Here is a 6,025-nt window from a genome sequence, read left to right as displayed (position 1 = left end):
TCAGCCACTCTCCTGGTCAGTCTCTTGGCCCAGGCTGCCTCTCTTGGTCGGCAGCTCCCCTCCCCTCTCTCTTCACAGGGCCCAACTTAGTGTGATCTTGTCTACTCTGGAGTCTCCCAGATGTCTCTGCCTCTGGCTATGCTCTCCCTTTTATCTAAAATAAGCTTTCTCCTCCACCATACCTAGAAGTCATGTCCTTTTCTTTTCTTTTTCTTTTTTTTTTCACTCACAAATAACTAATACAGTTGCTTCTAAAGTTTCTTCTCAAACAATTAACAGGGATTCAGATTACAGAAACGAGTTATACATTTTTGGAAGTGCTTTTTTTTTTCCTTTAATTCCTCCAAATATAAATGTTAAAGCTAAAATGTCAGAGTACGCAACAGTAATATTAACATAGCAATCCTGGAGGTAAATGTTAAACACATGCACACACCTCTTTGCAAAGAGCATCTGCAGATGTAAAACCACAGGTAGCTTTTGTTATAGGCAAATCTACTTGAAAAGTTACATAAAATCACTTTGTATGACATATCTTGGCATTTTCCTCTTTTAATTTGGAAAAAAAAACCAATGCATTTCTGGAGAACACAGCTAGTAGTTGTTATGACTGTACACTTTGAGTAATCCTATTTCCCTTGCTTCTGGTGATTTTTCTGTGAGCAGGTCCTGTATTTCTCCTGGCCCATTTTCTCACACTGTCTGTTCTCTGGAAAAGTGAGAGACTTACTAGGTTTATAGATTTGGAAAGAACTATGGAACAAGCCTGCGCAGTTGCACTGTCTTTTTCCACCTAGGTTGGGGGTCTTGTTCACTGGGATCTTTGTTGCCTTTCTCTTCATTCACGGGATTGGCCTTGCTAGCATGGCTGTGTGCTCTGTGGGACCAGAACTACCCAACAAGCCATGCAACAGGCAGATGGGACTCCCAAACATCAAGCCCTTCACTCAGACTTGGTTTATTCCCTCAGGGAGCCACTTTCTCCGCCTTGGGCTCCACCCTCTTTCACTGGGAACTCCTCCCAGAACGTGTTGTTTTAGGTGGTGTATCCTTCAACTCCCCAGATGCCAAATCGGGAAAACAATGAAAATAAGGTTTCATTTGCAGAGGTGTGTGGCAGGGTGGGACAACCAAACCCCTTTCTGCTTGTTAGAGATAAAGTTTCAGCTGGAAACTAAAACAAATTTAGGCTATGAACCATATTCCTTGCTAAGGAATATGCGCCAACATTCCAGTTATGTTCAAAATGTGTGCACAACTTGCTAAACATATGTATAATTATTCTATTTTAAAGATTTTTTAAATATAAAACACAAAGATTTATGATGGTCAAGAGTTAGGGTGGTTGATTTTGGTTCTGGACTTTCAGGTTTTTGACAAAGGGTCTCTCTATATAGCCCTGGCTATCCTGGAATGCTCTACGGAGACCAGGTTAGCCCAGAACTCACAAAGACCAGCTTGCCTTTGTCTCTTGAGTAATACTGTCATTAAAGGTGTGCACCTCTATGCTCAGCTCTGAGTCTTTTTTTTTAAATTTGAGCCCAAGGAATAAGAAAAAATCTCATTCAGAACAGATGGATAAAATAGATGCAGACGGAGGCATAAAGATTTAAACATAATCAAGTAAACACTGCCATATCCGAGAAGAGCATGGAACCAAAGTGCCAATTATATAGGAATGTCAACTGATGAAGTGACACCATGTAACCCAAACCACAGAGCCACTTAGTATCTCTGCAGTGCCCTAATAGTATAGGTAGACCAGATGGAATTTCATCCAGCTTTGACCAAGCAAGTCTTTTCCTTAAGAGGGACTTTTACTACAATTATAAGGCAAAGAAGATGATTAATAAGCAAAGTGCTTCCTGCCATGTCTTCCTGAACCAGGTCACACATCCTCAACGTGTGATGGTAATTATGCCCAGAAATGTTCCCAAATGCTAGGTTAATTTCCAGCCCCCTAACATCTTCTTCTTAGAATAACAAGGTAACTTAGACTAAACTGTGCAACTTTGAGGCAGCTAACAAATGAAAACAAAGTGAGAACCGTACAGGTTATGTGCAACAATGGACTGCAGAAGACAGCTCCTTGCATTGTCAGTGTTTTACTAAGCTTAAGCTTGAGGGAATGCTGCATATGTCTGTGCATTGAGCATTTTTCCAATGTTCTCTCTCTCTCTCTCTCTCTCTCTCTCTCTCTCTCTCTCTCTCTCTCTCTGTGTGTGTGTGTGTGTGTGTGTGTGTAAGCATGTGGAGTGGGGAGTGTGGGTGGACATGTGCATGTAGGGTTTTAGAGAACTACTTATGGCAGTCTATTGGAGAATGGATGAGGGCAGGGGTATGTGTCATGATGCTCACGTGGTGGCCAGAGGACTGCTGGACGGCTCTTCTCTCATTCTGCCATATGGGTCCCAGGGATTGAACTCAAATCTTCAGACTCGACAGCTAAAGCACCTTTACCCATTGTCTTAGTTAGGGTTTTATTGCTGTGAAGAGACACCACGACCAAGGTAACTCTTATTAAAACAACAACAACAACAACAACACTTAATTAGGGCTGGCTTACAGTTTCAGAGATTTAGTCCATTGTCATCATGGTGAGAGGCATGGCAGCATGCAGGCAGATATGATGCTGGAGAAGGAGCTGAGAGTTGATATCTTGACCAGAAGGCAGCAGGAGGAGATTGACTCTGTCTGGACATAGATGGAGCATAGGAGACTCAAAGGCAGTCCTCAAAGTGATACACTTCCTCCAACAAGGCCACGCCTACTCCAACAGGGCCAGATCTCCTGACAGGGCTATGATCCATGGGCAAAGCATATTCAGACCACCATACCCATTGAACATTTGCTGGTCCTGTTATCTTTATTTTTTATCTTTTATTTTTGTTTTTTTGAGACAGGGTTTCTCTGTGTAGTCCTGGCTGTCCTGGAACTCACTCTGTAGACCAGGCTGGCCTCAAACTCAGAAACCCGCCTGCCTCTGCCTCCCAAGTGCTGGGATTAAAGGCATGCGCCACCACTGCCCGGCTGGTCCTGTTAGCAATACTAATGACATCTTTAAACCAGTCTGCTGCAGGCACTTGTGGCTCATCAAAAATGGAGCCCAATCTGTTCACAATCTCATCTTGGTCTTAAAAATACTAGTATTTGCCATCCCCCCTCACACTGTGTTATGTGCTGTGAGGCCTTTGACCCTTTCAGCCTCTGAAAGGGTCTTTTGAATTTTGCTGCCTAGGCAAAAAGTCTAACATTAAAGCAGTAGATAAGAAAACAGAAAAACAAATCATGAAAGCTGATGTACCATTTGGGAGTATGCAGCAGCAGCAACAAAAAGACATTTCAAACCAAAACAGACTGAGACTGGAGTGTAGGGCTGAGGAAACTCTTCTGTACGGCTGGAGCCTCAGGAATTGTCACCTCTGACTTGTTGAAGCATCATCTTCCCCTCTGAAAAGAGAAGTTTATGGAACACTTTTGTCATGTGTTCAACCTGGTACCCCATCCTTGGAAGAAATATATGAAAGAAATGGGAAGTCGATGCCCACCCCTAAGGATTTATTTAGTGGATGAGACAGAACCCAGAATCTGAAGCAACTCAACTACAAATTCAACAACAAATCTCTTCAACAACAGCCACTAAGCTCAGCTGCCAGCTGCCACAGATACCTAAACCCTGTTTTCTCTCTAACAGATTGCTGATGCCTTCTGTTCTCAAAGCATGATGACCCACTACCCATCTGTGATACCTACTGTGTGCCCAAAACATGGTGAACCAGTCCCCACTTGTGATGCTTACTGGGTGCCCAAGGCATGATGAGCCAGCCAGTCTGTGATGCCTACTGGGTTCCCAAAGCATGGTGACCCAGAACCCTTCTGTTCCCAGAGCTGAGTGGTATGTTCATCAGGATTCGTTATCAAGTACCGTTCTGCCTATCTGAATTGTACGTGATTTTGATTATGCAATTCAGATAAATATTTTTGAACCTTTGAAATAGAAGCGTGAAGAGGAGTATTTTATATGAAAGTCAATTTCAATTCCTTTAGGAACATAATGAAGCTGTGATACTTAAAATATTACTGTTGAATCACGTCTTGGCAAAGGAACTATAAAACAGCAGAAAAAATACTATCCAAATTCAAAAGGACATTTCATCTTGATGTTATACACCAAGGGTCAGCAAACTGTTCCTAAATGGACATAGTAAATATTTTCAGATTCATGACAAATATGTTAAAGTGGATTCTGTCACAAGTCTCAACTACGCCATGAAAGCACAAAAGCTAGTAAATAAAACACTAACAACCTGCATGCAGGCAGTCTCCACACCTTCGAGTCTGGAACAGCAAGAGTGTAGTTTGAGGTCACCCAATTCTACACAGAGACCCTGGGAAGAGAGGGGGAGGGGAAGAGGAGGGAGAGAGAAGAGAGACTGTATTCATTTAGAGGGGATGGGAGTGATGGCTCAGTGGGAAAGCACAAATGTGAGGACTCAGGTTCTGAAGCACAGTACTAACAGAACTGCTGAATTGGGAGTGTGCCTTTGATTTCAGCACTCAGGAGGTGGAGGCTGGGGATGCCACAGAACAAACTGGCCAGCTAGACTAAATATATGGGTGAGCTTTGGGATCAATCAAGAGAGCTTGCCTCAACGCACAAGGTGGAAAGTAATTGAGGAAGACTCCCAACAGCAACCTCAGGTCTCCACATCCATGTACACACACACATATGCATGCACACCTACACCTACACACACGCACACGCGCACACACACACACTCATATCAATCACAGACACTCGCAGAAAGCATATATTTTCTTTTCTGGCACCCCCAAAACCTTGGACTCTATCCCTGCTTGGACATCAAAAGTTTAATGCTTCACTTCTCAAGGTTGTTTGCAGGGAATCTGACTCATTTGACATTTCCTGCCTTCCCAGACCTTCCTTTTACATCTCAGGCCTTGACTCTATGACCCTATAACTATAGTTCTTCTCTACACTTGCAAAATTAGCGTCATAAGAGTTATGTTCATGTTGGCCACCATTTTCAAGTGGTAGCCAAGGAACCTCTGGACTGCAGTGGCATTTGCCTCTGTATGCCTCATGGCTGAGTTTGATGAACAAATACTGGTGAATTCATCCCCTAGACATCCCTGAGTAATCTAGACACCTCAGAAATGCTCCCTTCTGAGAGGAAAGTCTTTCCAAAAAAAAAAAAAAGAGCTAAATCTTGAGATGCCTTTAAAGCATCATTCCCATGGTCCCAGTGTACCTAAATTCTTTAAACAGTCTCCATCTCTTTACAACCACCTTTTCCTGGGATCCAGCTTTAAACATTCTTCTTTTGTAGGAAAAAAAATCACTTTCCTCCCTCAAAATCCTTCTGTTCTGTTTTTTCAATTCAAATTTTCACTGTATACTTGGCTAAAAACAGCCAGCAATATCTGTGCCACAGTGTGAATGCTAGGTTGTTCTGAAATTACCAAATGAATATGTCATCTTGTGACTTAGCCTCTCCCAGAGTGTCAGAAAGCCATTTACCACAGTGTAGCATAAAGCCTCATGTACAATCAGTTTTGCTAGTGACATTCTCACCTGATGAGTTTTCCACCAAGATTACCTATTATGAACCTCTGCTTATGCATGCTCAGACTTCTAGCACACGTCATAAAATTAGTTTTTCAAATTCCTCCCTGCAAACTGGTTCAAATACTTTTGAATGACACTACTCACCTGCAAACAATTTCCTGTTAGTCAGAACTTCTAGGTGCTGTAACCAAACACAGAAGAGAAACAACTTAAGGGAAGGAACACTCTCCTTTACCCTTTTTTTTTTCTTCCATGTAGGATCCCGATCTATTGGGATCTATTGGACTGCCCTGCTCACAGCCAGGATGAGTTTCCTCTTCTTACTGAATCTGCCTGGAAATATGTCCCCTAGGCAGGCTTGTGCTGTACTAGTCCTTCTCAGACACTTCTCAGTCCAATTAAGTTGATGATCAAAACTGGCTTCAGGAAGTCTGC

General features: G+C 42.7%; 1 long non-coding RNA gene across 1 annotated transcript in view; it reads right to left on the bottom strand.

The window, feature by feature from the left end:
* Positions 1 to 2,649: 2,649 nt before the first annotated feature.
* LOC114614932 overlaps positions 2,650 to 6,025 on the bottom strand; it is a 9,245-nt gene continuing 5,869 nt past the window's right edge. Inside the window, exons 2-4 of the long non-coding RNA XR_003710410.1 lie at positions 5,735 to 5,771; positions 3,305 to 3,450; positions 2,650 to 2,694 (exon numbers count right to left, since the gene is read on the bottom strand). This is a non-coding gene — a long non-coding RNA (uncharacterized LOC114614932). The remainder of the gene's footprint in view (positions 2,695 to 3,304; positions 3,451 to 5,734; positions 5,772 to 6,025) is intronic.

Source organism: Grammomys surdaster, unplaced genomic scaffold (assembly GCF_004785775.1).
Source record: "Grammomys surdaster isolate TR1022 unplaced genomic scaffold, NIH_TR_1.0 126546, whole genome shotgun sequence".
NCBI lineage: Eukaryota > Metazoa > Chordata > Mammalia > Rodentia > Muridae > Grammomys > Grammomys surdaster.
The sequence above is the reverse complement of the archived record's forward strand: the minus strand, read 5'-3'. Positions and strand labels throughout refer to the sequence as shown.